This window comes from Triticum urartu, chromosome 6 (genome assembly GCF_003073215.2).
Source record: "Triticum urartu cultivar G1812 chromosome 6, Tu2.1, whole genome shotgun sequence".
NCBI lineage: Eukaryota > Viridiplantae > Streptophyta > Magnoliopsida > Poales > Poaceae > Triticum > Triticum urartu.
In genome coordinates, this window is record NC_053027.1 from 90,773,827 (window position 1) to 90,792,964 (window position 19,138).

The 19,138-nt window shown below is 45.7% G+C and overlaps 1 pseudogene; it reads left to right on the top strand.

Moving 5' to 3' along the window:
• The first annotated feature begins 3,878 nt into the window (after positions 1–3,878).
• Positions 3,879–12,893, top strand: LOC125515137 (annotated as a pseudogene).
• Positions 12,894–19,138: the final 6,245 nt, after the last annotated feature.

The window sequence follows — 19,138 nt, forward strand, 5'->3', positions numbered from 1 at the left end:
CCGGAGGGGGTTAATAATACAACTATTGTGCTCATTCCAAAAGTGAAAAATCCTCAGTCAATTATAGATTTTCGGCCAATTAATCTATGCAATGTCATATATAAAATTATATCCAAGTGTCTTGTTAACAGACTAAGGCCTTTGTTGGATGGTATGATCTCTCCTACCCAAAGTGCCTTCATTCCTGGAAGATTAATTTCTGATAATGCTCTTGTAGCTTTTGAGTGTATGCATTTGCTGAATACGCAAAAAGATGGCAGGGGTGAATTTTGTGCGTACAAATTGGATTTAGCTAAGGCTTATGATCGTGTGGACTGGAAATTTTTGGAAAGTATGCTTCGTGCATATGGTTTGCTCCAACTTGGGTTAAGTGGATTATGACCTGCGTTACGTCAGTGAATTACTCAGTGCGTTTTAATGGCCAATTGTTGGACTCTTTTCAACCTTCGTGGGGTCTCAGGCAGGGGGATCCTTTATCTCTGTACCTGTTTCTGCTTGTGGCCGAGGCCCTTTCGCTGTTACTCAATGATGCTTCCGCGAGTGGGGCAATCCAGCATTTCCAGTTGAACAGACATGCTCCAGGTATATCGCATTTATTATTTGCTGATGATAGCCTCCTATTTCTTAAAGGTTCTCTTGAGCAAGCTTTGGCCATTAAACATATCTTGACGACTTATGAAGAGGGAATGGGGCAATTATTAAGCCCAGATAAATGTTCCATTTTATTTTGGTAAAAGGTGTAGTATGGAAGACCAGGTGGCTATTTTCGTGGTTCTCAAAATCACCTCTGATGGCTTTGAGGACAAATATCTTGGTTTACCTGTGCCAGAAGGACGTATGAAGGCGGAAAAATTTCAGTCTACAAAAGATAAAGCGCTAAAGCGGGGTTCTGACTGGATAGAAAAATATGCCTCTAGTGGGGTGAAGGAAATCCAGATTAAATCAGTCATACAGGCTCTCCCGGTCTATGCAATGGGCATTTTTAAATTTCCTGCATCTCTTTGTGAAGAGTTATCCCAGATCATTAGGAATTTTTGGTGGGGTGATGAGGAGAACAGAAAGAAAACTCATTGGCTAGCGTGGGATAAGATGACGAGACCCAAAGGTGAAGGAGGTATGGGCTTTTGAGATATAAGATTATTTAATCAAGCACTTCTCGCAAAACAAGCCTGGCTATTGTTGGTTTTTCCGGACCCATTATGTGCAAAGATGATGAAAGCAAAGTACTATCCTCATGGGCACCTGCTGGACACTGTATTCCCTCAGGTGACATCGACTACTTGGCAAGGTATTATGCATGGTCTTGAACTACTGAAAAAGGTATCATTTGGAGAGTTGTCGATGGCATGAGTATAAATATCTGGAGGGATAATTGGCTGCCTAGAGATTCGGGTCTTCAAATTTCTGCAAAAAAGAATAGAACCAGACTTAGATGTGTGTCTGAGCTATTCATGAGGGGCTCTAAAAGATGGGACAAGAATCTAATCAGGCATTTGTTTTATTCTTATGATACAGAGGAAATTTTAAAGTTACGTATTCCGACTGTAGGCGAGGAAGATTTTATTGCTTGGCACTATGAGAAAAATGAAATGTTCTCGGTTAAAAGTGCGTACAGGCTGGCGCTGAATTTGAAGAACAATAAAAGCGAGACGGGGAGCTCTAGTGATGCTGTGAATGGAGAAAGGAGGCTTTGGAACATTATTTGGAAGGCTCGGGTCCCTCAGAAAATCAGAATTTTTGCTTGGCGTGCTGCTACTAATAGTTTGGCGGTTCAAGTTAACAGGGTTAAACACCATCAAACTACCATTGGCTTATGTTCGATTTGTGGCGTCGAAGATGAATGTGTGTTTCATGCTCTGGTGAGATGTCCCAAGGCACGGGCGCTCCGTATGGCGGTAAGGGAGGTATGGAACTTACCAGATGATGAGATATTCAATTTTTCGGGGCCGGATTGGCTACTTATTTTATTGGAGCAGTTAACGCCGCCGGTGCGTGAGCAAGTTATATTCATGTTTTGGAGGGCATGGCACCTGAGGAATGACTTGACCTTTGGTAAGGGAAAGGAAACTATCTCTACCTCTGTGAGCTTTATTCAAAACTACTGGGGATCCTTCTCGTCCTGTCATACCAATAGGAAGATGGAGGTTACCAACAAAGGTAAGGAAAGGGTCGATGGGTTTTATGATACCTTTGAAGTGAAAGAAAAAGTTGTGAATTGGCAACCACCCGACCCGGAGTCCATTAAGATTAATGTTGATGCAAGCTTTGTGGAGGCCATTAGCTCTGCGAGTGTGGGTGTGGTTGCCAGGAATCAATTGGAAGAAGTGATCATTTCTTCATGGGATTATATTGGGGTTTGCAATAGCGTGGATGAAGCGAAACTTAGAGCGACCCTCGCAGGGCTTTACATCGGTATTACTCTACACAAGCCCATCATCTTAGAAACTGATTGTTCTTTTGTGGCTTCCTTTCTAGGAAACAATTATTTGGACAAGTCTTCCCTAGTTAATCTGAAGATGGAAGCATTGAACATTTCCAGGTTGATGACAAGTTTCAAGATTTCCAAGATTAACAGAAGGGCCAATAGGGTGGCGCATGAAATTGCTAAATTCAGTTTTGTTAATAGGTCTGATGGTGTGAGTCTTAATAGTGTTCCGCCCTGCGTGGCTGAAGTTGTAATAGACGATTGTATGAACATTTTTAATTAATTAATATATGGGAGGGGTTTTCAAAGAAAAACTAAGGATAACTTGGCAAAGCGCAACTGGACATGATCTAATAGGTTTAGTTTTTGTGATCGGGATGAAACTATCAAACACCTTTTTCTTGAGTGCCCGCTGGCCAAGGTTTTGTGGCGGACAGTGCACATAGCCTTTAACATTACTCCTCTGAATTCTGTCAGCACGTTATTTGGAACGTGGCTTAATGGGATAGAGTCCGAAACAACTAGACACATTCGCGTAGGAGTATGTGCTTTATTATGGGCAATTTGGAACTACGGAAATGATTTAATTTTTAACAGAACAACAAATATTCATTTTTTGCAGGTTATCTTCCACGCCACTGCGCCGATCCGTATGTGGTCGCTACTCGGTCCGACGGAGGCCAGGGAGCGTTTGGTTACTGTGTCTGTCCGGTGGTACCATCATGGAATATTTTCAACCGGTTTGGATGGCGGTCATGTAATAAGATAGGCAATTAGTTTTCCTATCTTTCTTATGCCAGCCGGTTGTGGCCTTTTGGCTTTTCTGTTTTTGGCCCTTTGGCTCTTTGTGAGCTTGCCTCTACTTTTGCTTCAGATTCTAAGACCTTGTTGAACCTATTTGCTTATTTATAAAGTTCGCCGTATGCATCGTTCTGATGCAGAAACCGAGGAGTTCCCCTTTTCAAAGAAAAAAAGTTTCAAAACAGAAATATCAAAGACAAGCAAGTGGCAGAAAAGGCTGCCTCCTATATACAGTGGCTTGCCGCCCAGCTAATACAACACATAGCCGAGTACAAGTCTAGCCAAATTATTAAGCAAATATAGAAGCGCAAGTCCAGCCACATTACTTAAAACTAACTGTTCAAAACACAATGACAGTGATCGTCCGTCAACTAGCTGAAGCGAACGATGATATCACACACGCATTGTGTACTTTAGTGGGAGAAGAATCTCCAGGATGAGCTTTTGATTCATGCCCATAATATGTTATACAACTACGTGCAGCCGCCGTCTCCCTCTCGAGTTCCGCCTCGCCTATTGGACTTTGCCGCCGTGCCACTGTCTTCTCTAACAAGAGGAAATGGACAAAGTTGTCGCCTGCTTCATCGATAAGAGGCACCGCCTCGCTTCGGATCTCCGTCACGTACACTCAATTGCGTGAACTCGGATCGAGATGCCTCCACCAATTGTTAGCGCCACTATAGGGGTGATGAACCCCCCTCATCAGCAAGCTCGCGACACTGATGGGCGACGAGTACACTAAGCTCATAGGGGTGAGGAGACAAGCCTCGTTCCTCAAGGATGAGCTAAGCACCATAAAAGCCCTGCTTGAGAAGCTTGAGCTCATGGACGAGCTCGACCCCTTGGCCAAAAATTGGAGAGATCATGTTAGGGAGATGTCCTATGACATGGAGAATTGCATAGATGACTTCATGCGTGACCTTGGAGGTGCTGATGCCAAAAAGGGATTTATCAGGAAGACCGCTAAACGTCTCAAGACGTTGCGGAAGCGTCATCACATTGCTCATCGGATGGAGGAGCTCAAGGTCCTTGCTCTTGAGGCAAATGAACGTCGCATGCGGTACAAAAGTATTTTACTTTCAATATAGGAGCTCCTAGCCCTCAATATTATTCATATGAAATCAATACATACATATTTTTGTTGTTTTGATACAAAGGTACAAGATTGACGATTGCATCAATTCTACTTCTCGCATCGTTCTTGTCGATCCTCGGATGTCAGCGATCTACAAGGAGGCAGCAGGCCTTGTCGGTATTGATGGCCCAAAGAAAGAGCTTGTAAGTTGCTTGGCAGATACCCAGGAAAACCTCAAGGTGGTGGCGATTGTTGGATTTGGGGGTCTTGGTAAAACTACACTTGCCAAACAAGTATACGATGAGATCGGAGGACAATTCAGTTGCAAGGCATTCATATCCATTTCCCAAAGACCTGATATGGCAAGCCTCCTTAGTGGTCTACAATTGAAGCTTGGGATGAAGGAAGAGTCATCTCATGCTCGTGAGGTGCAAGATATTGTTGGCTGTCTTAGAGAACATCTCACACATAAGAGGTACTTCTTTTGATCTAATTGTCACTTGTGCACTTGGGTAGTTAATTACTTGTGATAATTGTGGTATTATACAAATTCAACATTTTGGCAAGGATTAGCAACTTTTAAGTATCTTTACTAATGTGAGAGATATGATTTAGTCTGACGCCAGACCTTGTTGGTATTTTGTGGCCATTGAAAGGATGAAGTAACCTTCTTTCCAAAATGCATGATGCTTTATCTATAGCTCAGTCGACTTTCTTAATTGATATTGCTAGTTATGATTAAGATCTTCACATCCCATCTATACTTGCACAAATTTCGTTCTTAGATTAAATGGTGCATAGCTGAAATAGTTATATATCGATCAACCACATCAAAAATTGCAAAGCCATATATTTATATCTAGTTCGTAAGAAATGGTCATGGTTGATGAGTTGCAAATGGTAGCATCCGTTATAAAATAGTATTTTCAAACTATAACTTCTTATAAGCTATTGCTTAGGTCGGAGTAACAAGCATCATTTGTTTCGGAACAAAGGCTTAATTCACAATGCAACACAAATTGTAGCTTAACCATAAACCACTTATTACATATCTTTCAATAACTCAACCTTTTGTTATATATTACAATATGTACATGGTCAGTGTGTTCGTGTCTTCACAGTCCTACAATATGCTCTCGCTCATTGACTAGATGTTAGTGTTATTATCAGATCGACCATCAATTAGGTAACAAAACACTGGACAATTGCATGTTGAAAGGACATGCGGTGCCCCCATGTGTGGTTTTGGTAATTGATGACAATCTCTATGGACTAACGGTTGCCTTGAGTTATATTTGAAGGATTTGTCCATAGGATTGTCTTGAAGTCCATGTGTTGGTTTCAAGGAGTTTATGAGATGGCCAAAGTGCTTTTCAAGGAATTATCCAAAGATTGGTCATGTGTGAGTTGAGATGGCCAAAGTGCTTTTCAAGGAATTATCCAAAGATTGGTCATGTGTGAGTTGAGCTTATTGCAAGCATGTCTTGAAGAAGATTGTGTGATCATTCATGTTTACCTTCAAGACATCATCCAAATGAAGAGAGTTGGAAATATTTAATGTTGATCAAGACTAAGTCAAGAGTGAATCAAGTTGATCAACTCACAAAGTGTAGAAGTACCGAGAGGGATCAAGTGATCCCATGGTATGGTAAGCATTGTCCATTACGCTTTGTGTACTAACCCATGGTCTACGTGAGAGTTCTTTGTGGGGTTAGGTATGTTTCCATGGTCTTGCGTCAAGAGGAAGATCTCATACAACCCATGGAGGATGACATCAAGTGGTGATCGTCATCAAGTTTGCAGTGTGCAAGTTCAAGTGGAGCAACTCGAAGAGTGGCTCACCCATAATGGAGTATGGGGGAGCAATCAAGCTTGAAGCTTGCCATCCATTGTGGTGTCAATGGAATTGTGAAGATGTGCCAACGAGTGGCTCACCCATAGTGGAGTATGGGGGAGCAATCAACTAGTCTTCATCGAGCCAACACAATCAAGAAAGGTGGTCCAACTTGAGGAAGTCAAGATCGTCATCATCTAGCTCAAATGGACTATGTGCAAGGCAAAGGTTTGCCCTTGATAGGTTTTCTATTTTACCGGTCTCATAGTGGTAGTTGGGAGGCCGGGTTGTAGGATCGATTGGCATACTATCAAGGGGGGCTCTCTAGGGAGTAGCTTGATCGTATCATTCGTCGAGAGCTCAAACCATTGCATCCTTGCATCATCTTTCTTAGTTCTTGTTTGGTTCCATTTATGAGTCTTAGAGCTTATGGTCATCTTGATGACAAGCTTGAGTTCATCGAAAACGGAGTTCGCATGCATCTTCTATGATGTTTTTAGTGTTGGAGGTTTTACTGGTCTTTTCCAAGGAAGGGTTCTCACCATTTTATTATGGTCCTTTTCTCATTTGCTTCTTATTGTTATTTCTCTCAAGTTTGTGTTAGCCCTTGTCGTTAGCTTTCCAACAAACTTGGTTTCGTTGAATTCGGAGCTCGTATGCGAAAGTTGTGGCTGTTTTGATATTGCCTGTTTAACACAAAGAGGTTGTACCGCCCCATGGAGAGGTTGTACCGCTTGACCGGTACAACCGGTGTTTGGAGTGGTTGTACCGCTCCAGAATTGGTCCGGAGGTTATACCGGTCATGTACCTCTCTACCACCGGACTGGTCTCTATTGTGGTGCGGTTGTTGGGCGGTTGTGGGCCGGTTGTATCGCTTATTGCCTGTTACCAGTTGTACCGGTGCTCATAGAGGTTGTACCACTCCTATGTTGTTATGTACATAACGGGCAGATTCGTGGGGACCTATTTAAGGGGGTCTTCTTCCCCAATGGCCCCCCATCTCTTGAGCTCGTTTTTGCCCCCATTGTTGACCTTCTTTGAGCTTGCTAACTCTCAATCCCTCCATGGATTCTTGCTAGTTTTTGAGGGAAAAGAGAGAGGAGATCTAGATCCACATTTCCACCAATCACTTTCTCCTCTATGTGAGGGGAACCCCTTGGATCTAGATCTTGGAGTTCTTGGTGTTCTCCTTCTTGTTCTTCCTCTCATTTTCCTCCCTAGCATTAGTTGCTCCGGTGGGATTTGAGAGAGAAGGACTTGGGCACTCCGTGTGCCCTTGCCATTGCATTTGGTGCATCGGTTTGAGTTCTCCACGGTGATACGTGGAAGTGAAGTTTGAGAAGCTTATTACTCTTGGGTGTTTGGGCATCCTAGAGCTTGTTCCTCTTGGGTGCCTTGGCACCCTAGACGGTTGGTGTTGTTCGGAGCTTAATCATTGTGGTGTAAAGCTCTGGGCAAGCGTCGGGGTCTCCAATTAGGTTGTAGAGATCGCCCCGAGTAATTTGACAGGTACCGGTGACCGCCCCCAAGGGTTGCCAAAGTGTATGGGTTCGGTGACCGCCCCCAAGGGTTGCCATTTGTACGGGTTCGGTGACCGCCCTCAAGGGTCCCTTAGTGGAATCACGGCATCTTGCATTGTGCGAGGGTGTGAGGAGATTACGGTGGCCCCAGTGGCTTCTTGGGGAGCATTGTGCCTCCACACCGCTCCAAACGGAGATTAGCATCCACAAGGGTGTGAACTTCGGGATACATCGTCGTCTCCGCGTGCCTCGGTTATCTCTTACCCGAGCTCTTTACTTATGCACTTTACTTTGTGATAGCCATATTGTTTCTTGTCATATATCTTGCTATCACATAGTTGCTTATCTTGCTTAGCATAAGTTGTTGATGCATGTAGGTGAGCCTAATTGTTTTAGGTTTTGTGCTTGACAAATTAACCGCTAGGTTTATTCCGCATTTGTTCAAGCCTAAATCGTAATTATTTTAAAACGCCTATTCACCCCCCCCCCCTTTAGGCGACATCCACGATCTTTCACATGTTTAGGGTGATTCTAGTCTTGAAGTCAAACAATCACCTAACATATGCTTAGTAACTAATCTAGCATGTTTTTTAAGATGCGTGAATTAACTATTAATTATTAGTCCACTGATGACTATTAACTAAACATTGTAATAGATAGTCGTTAGAGCCACACATACGTGTGCACGTATGCCGACACTTCAAACGTCTCAAATCCCGTCTCGCCTCCAAACGGCACCCTTCGTGTTGCCATGGTTCCGGCTCGAGTTTCGCAACATCGAAGATGGGACTTTTTTTGCAAGAAAGTTATATTCTTATGGAATTTGAAATAAGTAAAGAGAGAAATAGCAAAGTTATCAAATAAAATAAATGCCAATATAACATAGAATTGTGTGTTTGTCGAACGAGCCTAGTAAAAATGACCAAGATGAACAGATAGGCAAATTCTAGATGGGGGTATGAAAGGGATAAATTTTGGAAGATTAATTATCTCAATTCTCCATTTATTATGTAACTAAAGCTGAATTAGCACAAGCACAAACTTAAATTGATTACCATCAGGTTAGAGATAGATGGATGTCAAAGATTACTTGGATAAAAAAAGTGTATTACTTACATGGGTACGTAAATGTACGGGCTCATGTCACTATCGTTTATATTACATAATAGAAGGTTGTGGTCTTTTTGTTTGAGCATTGCAAGATAAGTTATAACACATTGTACATGAATTAATTTGGTTTAGGGTTGAATGTTATGTGGACATGCTAATTAATGTAAGGAATGACATCTTTTTTCTTGCATCCTTTTTTACTATATTATTATTATTACTATTTATGCTTTATCAGGTTTGTGTGCTTCCATCTGCAATCACGTAATCATATCAAAACTTGACATATCTAATATGAACAAATAATTAACAGGTACCTAGTTGTCATTGATGACTTGTGGGATCAATCAACATGGAATATTATGGGTTGTATTTTTCCAGAAGTTGATAATGCAAGCAGAGTAATAGTAACTACACGAGTCGATGGTGTGGCTATTTGGGCATGCCATAGTGATCCTGAATGTGTTTACAGAATGAGACCCCTCAAAGAACAAGACTCAAGAAAGTTGTTCTTTAAGAGAGTATTCGGGTCCGAATATGACTGCCCACCCCAGTTTAAAGTGGTTTCATCTGAAATTTTAAAGAAGTGTGGAGGATTGCCACTTGCAATCATCACTATAGCCAGCCTATTAGCTAGTCGTCAAGCAAGATCAAAGGACGAGTGGGAGAGCATAAGAATTTCTCTCGGTGCCAAGTTTGCCGCAACTCCGACATTGAAAGAGATGAGGAGTATATTAAACCTTAGCTACATGCATCTTCCTTTACATCTCCGTCCATGTCTGCTATACCTTGGCATGTATCCAGAAGACCACGAGATTCTGATGCGTGATCTAGTTCTACAATGGGTAGCTGAAGGCTTTGTAAGTAATACTCATGGATCAGATATGGAGGATGTTGTGAAGAGTTATTTTAATGAGCTTATCAATAGAAGCATGATTCAACCTGAAAAGAGCATAGGCGATGAGGCAGTGGTGTCTTGCAAAGTGCATGATATGATGCTTGATTTGATCGTCAGCAAGTGTGAAGAAGAAAATTTTATCAGCGTGGCATGTAATTGGGAAGATTTTGCAAGAATGCATGCCTTCGAGCACAAGGTCCGTAGATTGTCCTTGAATCCAAGCTGTAATGATGTAGCACCAAGGGTCACTCATGCTAGCATGTCACAAGTTCGCTCATTTTCACAGTTTGGGGAGTCCAAGTACACACCTCCACTCTCGCTATTTAAGCACCTTCGGGTTCTGGTGTATGAGTTCTCATACAAAAAGGGTACGACACTTGACCTCACTCATATTGGTCAATTGTTTCAACTAAGGTATTTGAAAGTTGTTGCATTCCAATGCATCGTACATCTCCCTACCGAAATTCTAGAGCTTGTTCATTTGGAGACACTACAGATAGCTAGCCGATCAGTGCAAAACTTCCCGTCAGATATAGTTTTCTTGCCACGATTGTCTCAACTAACCCTTCCAAAGGGTATAGGGTTGCCTCAAGGGATCAAAAGCATGAAATCATTGCGTGCTCTAAACTGCTTTGATATTGGTAAGAGCTCGCTAGAGGATATTGATGGCCTTGGCAAGCTAACCAATCTGAGGATCTTGGTGTTTCTCGGCAAAGTGACAGTGGAGGTAGTTGATGCTTTGTTATGCTCAATTGGAAAGCTCTATGAACTCAGATTACTTATTGTCCATGGGGAGCCTTCTAAACATTACTGTGACCTGATATACTCATTCTCCAACCCTCCTCTCCTTATCAAGAAAATTTATCTACGAGGGTGGTTGTTGAAGAGAATTCCCAACTGGATTGGCAACCTCCATTACCTTGGTAGCCTGTCCTTGTCGGTTGAGCGTTTGTCGACTGAAGAAGTTAATGTTGTTGGAAAGCTGCCCTCCCTCGTCGAACTATGTCTCTGGGTGACACATATCACTGAAGATAGTGGTGCTGCCATAGCCTGCACAGGATTATTCCCAATCCTGGTGGACCTTAGACTCTTCTCTGAAGATGGTGATGATGCTACAATATGCATGGAGTTCGAGGCAGGGGTGATGCCCAACCTACGACTGCTCGGCCTAGAAATATGTGACAAGTGGGGTGGTGCTATGCCACTAGGCATGGAACACTTGTTGGCACTCGAGCACATCCATATAGGTGTGAGATCCTCCATCCACAAGCGACGTGATGTCGAGACTGCCTTCCGAACTGCTGCGGATGTGTTCCCGAAACGCCCTTCCATTACTATGTTCACTTGATCGGCCTTCTCTATAAATAATCCCTTGTTTTTTTACTCTTTTATTCAATATTATTCTATCTATTTACTGTGCAGGGATTTTGTTTGTCAGTTAGTTACGCAGCATACATTGTACTTACCACGCAGAGTTTTGAGATATTTGGTCGTATATGCAGATCTTGATGGCCTAAATATTGTTCCTGCATGATCTGAATAGACATGTAATCTCTACAGCTTGCTGTATATGCAGATGGCCACTTTTTTTTTATTTTTTTTCAAAAAGGGGGGACTCCCCGGCCTCTGCATCAGAACCATGCAGATGGCCACTTGGTTGTCCACTTTAACTGTTCCTTTGAAAAATAAAACTAGAGTATATGCAAGCGCTGGATATTGATAGAGTTATTAATGTCTGCAACTAAACAAAGAGTTGTGTTTATATTTGCAACTAAACAAATCTGATTAATGCGTCTGGTAGAGAAAATTGATGAATCATCTGCATCCTCCTTGATTTGGTTAATCCTGTGCACTATATCTATGTGAAGCACTGTAGCTCACAAGCTATATGTAACCATCAAGTTACAGAATATTCAAGATAACATGTGAAATATGGCTAACTTGCTATCTTCCGTGTAATTCTGAATTCGTAACCAATTCCAAATGTTTTTTTTAAAGGAGGACTTGCCCCGGCCTCTGCATCGGAAAGATGCATGCGGCCAATTGCAAATGTTGTAATAGGAACACTCTGAAAAGAGACAAACAAGTGGTTTTGACTGGTTTATTTACAGAAACACTTATGATAGATTCACCATGCTAGAAACCAAAGTATTGACATCGGGAGTACGACCACTTCGTTCAAATCATTCGAATTGTAAGAGGGAAGCTTATGTGGCTATATCAACACTCTGGAAGAGAGATAGAAGAGTTGGTTTTGACTCTGCTTTACTAAGATGAAAGCTTTGATAAGATCGATGCACCATTCTGAACTCTGAAGCATGACATCAGGAGTGCAGCAACTTTGTCCAAATCATTCAGATAGTAGAGTTAAATGCATTCGCTGCTAAAATTTACCAGCATGAAACACCAGGATAGAAGCTACACAGTACAAGGTTCAGCAAGAAAGAAAAAATAATACTCCTTGGGTCATTTTTTTAGGGAAACAGCAGGACTCTGCTGCATATTTTTATTAATTTTCAAATAAATGATACAAATCAAGGTTCCTTGGGCCATATGGTAACAACACTGTCCCCAGCATCCCTCTGCTCCGACATTATTTTAGAGAGTCTTTTTTTCTTCTACTATGTTTATTCTCAAGGGGTAATCCTCCTTTTCGAAAAAAAACTATGTTTGTACTCTGGCTTTTCTGCTCTAACTACAAAAACAAGCGATGGTTGTGAATCTTATTGTTTTGAAATTAGGATGCTATTAATCACCTCCATAGACTGGCTCTGTGTGCCAAGCAGTTGTTGACTGATGAAGTTCATGTTCTTGGGCAGCTACCGTCCCTCCTGTATCTCAGTCTCAAGGTGTTGTGTATTCCTGAAGACAGGGCTGCCATAATCTGCACAGGATCATTCCCAGTTCTGGAGTGCCTTGCTCTCCGCTCTTGTGATGATGATGCAACGGCATGCATGGGGTTCGAGACAGGGGCTATGTCCAAGCTTCGAAGGCTCGTTCTAGGAGTGCATGATAGGTGGGATGATGCACCTCTTATCCCTCGAGCAAATCAATGTAAATAACATGTCATCCGTCCATGATGTCCGTGATGTCGAGTCTGCCTTCAGGAACGCCGCACAGGTGCACCCAAGATGCCCTCCTGTTACAATCTACTAGGATTATGATTGGCCTCTTTTGCAACTTAAATCAGCCGCTCTCCGGTTAACTTGTTTTATTCATTATTCCTTGTATTTAGTGTGTACGACCTCTGTAAGTTAATTGCTCATGATACCATGTAATTTATCATGTCAGAGTGTATATTTGGCTATATATCTGAATCCTGACTTCCTGAGTACAGTTCCTGCATGATCTGAATGTACTACCTCCGTTCTAAGATATATGACGTTTGTACATTTGCCTGTACTAGCCTACTAAAACGTCAGGTATTTCGGAGCAGATCTCTATATTATCTTGTGAATGCAAGTGATCACTTGGTTAAAACCTGTAATAATAGCTGTGTCATTCCTGATCAATGATGATTGAGGAATCATCTTTGGCGTCCTTACTTGATTAATCTTTTGCGTCATTATAATCAAAGTGCACAAAAACCCATGATCCTTGAATTATGACTAACCTTATATGTGATTTTAATTAAGAAATCAGAACCGCTTCGAAATATGTTAACGTCAACATTCTAAAGAGAGATAAAACAGGTGGAGGTGGTGGTTTTGGGGCTCTACTTTATCTAGGTAAAAGCTTAACAATGATCTATATATGCACCATTCTAAAATGCGAAGCACGACATCAGTAGCACAAAAGCTTGGTTGAATAACCACTCAAATGCTTGCAGTCCTATGGCAGCAGGGAGCATGGACCATTGGATTGAAGCATTGGAGAACGAGAGCAGCTAGGAACTGGTCGTCCGCGACGGCGACCTCACTCAACCGGTTTGTCTCCGGCTGTCGTTGCCCTTCCAGATGACAATGGTGATGTTAATCTGTAAGATCGACTCCCCTTTGTTTGAGTCTTTGAGAGAAGCTTCCTGGAGTTGCCGGCGACGGCCTCCTTGATCGGTTCGTCTCCGGCTGTCGTTGTCCGGGAATTGAAGGCGGAAAACGACAGTGGCGATATTAACCTATATATAAGATCGACCTCCTTCTTGAGTAGCTTCCCGGAATCGTCTTCTGGGCTGCTTTCTGAGAGTGACCAGGCATCAGCTTCGTTGAAACAGCATAATGAATTCACAGCCTTTAAATCTCCGTGTACATTTTTCCACGCTGAATTTTCCAACGCGTTACTCCCCACGCTGCTATTTGCCGGGCTCCTCATATCCCGCTTGTTAGACTGTATATACACATAGCCTCTGTATACATGTATTGTAATATTGTATTGTATCTCTTGGGTACTTCTATATAATGAGATAGTCACACCCTAGGTTAGGGTGTCGAGCAGTCCCCAAATCATGTGTTTTACGTGGTATCAGATTAAATTACGATGTCTTCCGCTGCCGCCGCCACCGCCGCCGCCGCGCCGACCTCGGTTCCTCCCGCCACCGTGGTGCCGGCTCTCGCTACTGCCTCACCGTTCCTTGCCTCGCAGCCGCTCGCGGTGGCCTTCGGTGCCTCGACCTCGCCAGACTCCCCGATCGGATCGGGAGGTCGCGCCGCCACCCCGTCCGGTGCGGTGCCCCCTGGCGCTGCTCCTCCTGCGGGCGGTGTTCCCGCGGTCCACGGTGGGCCGCCGCCGCCGCCGTCGTCTTGGCCGGCGCCGCCCCAAGCCTATGGTGCGCCGCCCCCGCCGTCGTCTTGGCCGCCACCGCCTCAAACCTACGGTGCGCCGCCTCCGCAGCAGCCCTATGGCGCTCCGCTGCCGCATCCCTACTATGGCGCTCCTCCGCCGCTAACCTACCCGGTGTCGTCCCTGCACCCGCAACGGGCTGCGGCAGTCTCCTCGCACGTAGCTCCGGCCGCGGCACACCACGGCGATCCCGCGGCTCCCTACCACGCTGCGCCCGCGGCATCCTACGACGCCCCTCCGGCACACTACGGCGCCCCGGGGCGGTTTCCTCTGGATCTTACCCGCCCTACTCGATGTATCCTGCACGTCCTGGGGCGGCCTCGTCAATGGGCCTGTATGCATCGCCGCATGCCCACGCTGATTCGGCCACGGTGCCGGCGCCGTTCTACTTCTCGCATCTGCTGCCGGTGAAGCTCGCGCCGGACAACTATCTGTCCTGGCGTGCCCAGGTGCTCCTTCTTCTGCGGAGTCGCTATCTGGAAGGATACGTTGATGGATCCATCCCGTGTCCGCCCCCTCACCATCCGGCATACCACACCTGGGTGGCTCAGGATCAGGCCATCCTCTCCGCCATCGAGTCCTCGCTCACTCCGAGCGTCTCCTCGTTGGTCATCTTCGCCACTACGTCCCAGGAGGCGTGGGCGGCGCTTCACACCAGTTTCGCCTCTCAGTCTCAGGCGCGTGCTCACTCTATACGTACCGAGCTAGGCGAGACCAAGCTTGGCGACCTCAGCATCACCGACTACTTCAACAAGATGCGGGGTCTTGCCGACACATTGGCCTCAGTTGGTCAATCGCTGCAGGATGAGGAGTTCACCACCTTTGTGCTCAATGGGCTTGATGATGATTATGACAACCTCATTGAGAATGTTCATGGCCGCGATGATCCGCTCCCACCTCGTGAGCTCTATGCACGTCTGCTTGGCCGTGAGCAGCGCATTAAGGCGCGTCGGGCCTCCCCCAGTTTTGCCTCCGCCAATGCCGCAACTCGTGGCAAGCCCCAGCGGTCATCAGGTGGCAAGCCGGCGCCGACTTCACAACCATCCTCGCGGGGCAATGCTCCGACCATCACGGATGGTAACCGGCCAGTGGCGTGCTGTTCCTCTTGTGGTGCTCCACATTGCCTCTCGCTGTCATCGTCGCTACAAGCAAGATTTTCTGGGCCTCGGCAACAATGGAAAAGGGAACGACAAGCAAGCCGCCGCCGCCGTGACGAGTCATGATCATGGTCGCGCTCCGTCTTATTCCATTGATCCTGCATGGTACATGGACACTGGAGCTACCAACCACCTCACCGGTGAGATGGGTAAGCTCTCCACTCAGGAGCCATATCGTGGTCATGATCAGGTGCACACCGCCAGCGGAGCAGGTATGCGCATCTCCCATGTTGGTCAGGCATCTCTCCTTGCACACAATTTTCGCACATTGCATCTATCTAATGTCCTTCGTGTTCCTTCTGCTACGCTTAGTTTGTTGTCCATTCCTCAACTTACTCGTGATAATAATGTCCTTGTTGAGTTTCACCCTTTTTGTTTCTTTATCAAGGATCGGGACACGAGGGTCGTTCTACTTAGCGGTCGTCTTCACCATGGCCTGTATGCACTTGATGCGCCACGCCCATATTCCATGTCGTCTTCTCCTCAGGTGTTTAGTGGTATTCGCGTGTCGCCTACACACTGGCATGCGCGCCTTGGTCACCCGGTGGCTCCCATAGTTCGACATGTTTTGCATCGTCATGATCTCCTAGTTGTGTCCAATAAAACTGTTGAAATTATTTGTGATGCCTGTCAGCAGGGCAAGAGTCATCAGCTTGCTTTTTCAGAGTCTAGTGGTGTTGTGAAACATCCTCTTGAGCTTGTGTTTTCTGATGTATGGGGCCATGCCCAGACATCTGTCAGTGGTCACAATTATTATGTCAGTTTCATTGATGCTTACAACCGTTTTACTTGGTTATATATTATTAAGCGTAAGTCTGATGTGTTCGATGTCTTCCTTCAGCTTCAAGCACACGTTGAGCGTCTTCTTAAGAAGAAAATCATCCATGTCCAATCCGACTGGGGGGGTGAGTACCACAACCTCAACTCGTTCTTTAACAAACTTGGGATTTCGCACCGCGTGTCATGTCCTCACACACATCAGCAGAATGGTACTGTCGAGCGTAAGCATCATCATCTTGTTGAAACTGGCTTAACCTTGCTAGCTCATGCATCCGTCCCGTTTAGGTTCTAGAGTGATTCTTTCTCCACAGCTTGTTTTCTCATTAACAGGCTTCCCTCGAGACTCCTGAAAATGCAAACCCCACTTGAACTTCTGCTTAATGAGATTCCAGACTACACATTCTTCAAAGTGTTCGGATGTGCATGTTGGCCTCACCTCCGTCCATACAACAAGAGCAAGCTAGAGTTTTGGTCTAAGAAGTGCGTTTTTCTCAGGTATAGTTCTCTTCACAAAGGGTACAAGTGCTTACATGTTTCTACCAACCGCGTCTACATCTCTCGTGACGTTGTATTTGATGAAAATGTATTCCCTTTTCGTGCACTTCCGACTGACCTTACCATTTCTACACCACCAGTGCCCGTGTCTACACCTACGCCTGATCAATTTGTGGATGTTGCATATGCCCCTGCGTTGCTCCCTAATCATGCCGCAGGTATTGGACGCGGTGCTTGGCTCGAGCTGCTTGATGAATAGGTCGCAGATGATCCTCCTGATCGGGACGTGCATGCGTCATGCATGCCGGGCGGCACCCGCCAACCCGTTCTCATCTCGCCACCGGAGGCTGCCTCACGGGTGCCGGATCCGTCCGGCCCCATGCTGGCCCCGCCTGGCCCCACGCTGGCCCCGCGGGCAGTGGGCTCGCCAGCGCCGGGCTCTTCTAGCTCGCGGGCCCCGTCCACGCCAGCGGCCGCCTCGCCTGGCTTGCCGGCTTCGCCAGCCTCGCGTGCCTCTCCTGGGTCGGCTACTGCTGCCACTAGCCCGGAGGTCCAGTCACCTGCACCGGTCGGGTCGGTCTTGCTGCCAGGGTCTCCGACCAGCACCATTTCGGTCCCCTGTGAGCCCGTCTCGCCCAACTCTGTACCGTCCTCATTGACATCCTCTGTTGCACCGGTTCTGCCGGCAGGACCTGCTGTCACTCTGCGTCCTCGCACAAGGAGCCAATCCGGTGTATTTTGTCCAAAGGAGCGCACGGATGGGACGGTCGCGTGGCTTGCTACGTGCATGGCTCACACTGCCGCCGACCCCACTGCAGAGCCTCGTCACTTTCAGGCTGCACTGAGTATTCATCATTGGCGTGATGCAATGGAACAAGAGTTTCAGGCTCTACAAAAGAATAACACTTGGCATCTTGTTCCTCCAGTATCTGGTGTCAACGTCATTGATTCCAAGTGGGTTTTCAAAGTCAAGAGACATGCTGATGGCTCCACTGAACGCTACAAGGCACGGTTAGTTGCCAAGGGCTTCAAACAGAGGTATGGTCTTGATTATGAAGACACATTCAGTCCAGTCATCAAGCCTACTACCATTCGATTACTACTGTCTCTTGCGGTTACTCGTGGATGGTTCCTTCGTCAGCTTGATGTGCAGAACGCTTTTCTCCATGGCATTCTGGATGAGGAGGTTTATATGCGTCAGCCGCCTGGTTTTGTTGATCCAACACGGCCTCATCATCTCTGTCGACTGGTTAAGGCACTGTATGGACTCAAACAGGCTCCTCGTGCATGGCATGCTCGCCTTGGCTCTGTTCTTCGGGCTCTTGGGTTTACTCCCTCCACTGCTGATACATCACTGTTTCTCCTACAGCGTCCTGAGGTTACGATGTATCTCTTGGTTTATATTGATGATATCATTCTCATCAGTTCATCCGCTGCTGCTGCTGATCGCCTTGTGATTGCTCTCCGTGATGATTTTGCTGTCAAGGATTTAGGTGCTCTTCACTTTTTCCTTGGTCTTGAGGTTTCACGGTCCTCTGCTGGTTTGACTCTCACTCAGAAGAAGTACTCCTTGGACTTGTTGCGTCGTGCTGGAATGCTCAAATGCAAACATGTTAACACTCCGATGTCTGCCACTGATCGGTTGTCTGCTCTTGATGGTGACTCTCTCTCTCGTCTGATGATGCTACTGAGTATCGCAGTCTCGTTGGTGGTCTGCAATACCTTACTATTACCAGGCCTGATATCTCCTATGCAGTCAACCGTGTCTGTCAGTTTCTGCATGCACCCAGGACGTCTCACTGGTCAGCTGTGAAGCGTATTTTTGCGCTATGTCAGCCTTACTGCCTCCTATGGCTTGCTTCTTTAGTCTGCACCGGCGTATGAACTCTCGGCGTTTTCTGATGCAGACTGGGCTGGTAGTCCTGATGACAGGCGATCCACGGGGGGTTATGCGGTATTTCTGGGTCCTAACTTGATCGCCTGGAATGCTCGCAAGCAAGCAACAGTGCCTCGCAGTAGTATTGAGGCTGAGTACAAAGCTGTTGCTGATGCGACAACTGAGATCATATGGGTACAATCTCTGTTGAGAGAGCTGCGTGTCCCTCAAGCTCGTCCTTCGGTCTTGTGGTGTGACAACATTGGTGCTACATATCTTTCTTCTAACCCGGTGTTTCATGCTAGGACAAAACACATTGAGGTGGATTAGCACTTTGTTCGGGAACATGTTGCACAGAAGCTACTCTGTATCAAGTTCATCTCATCAAAGGATC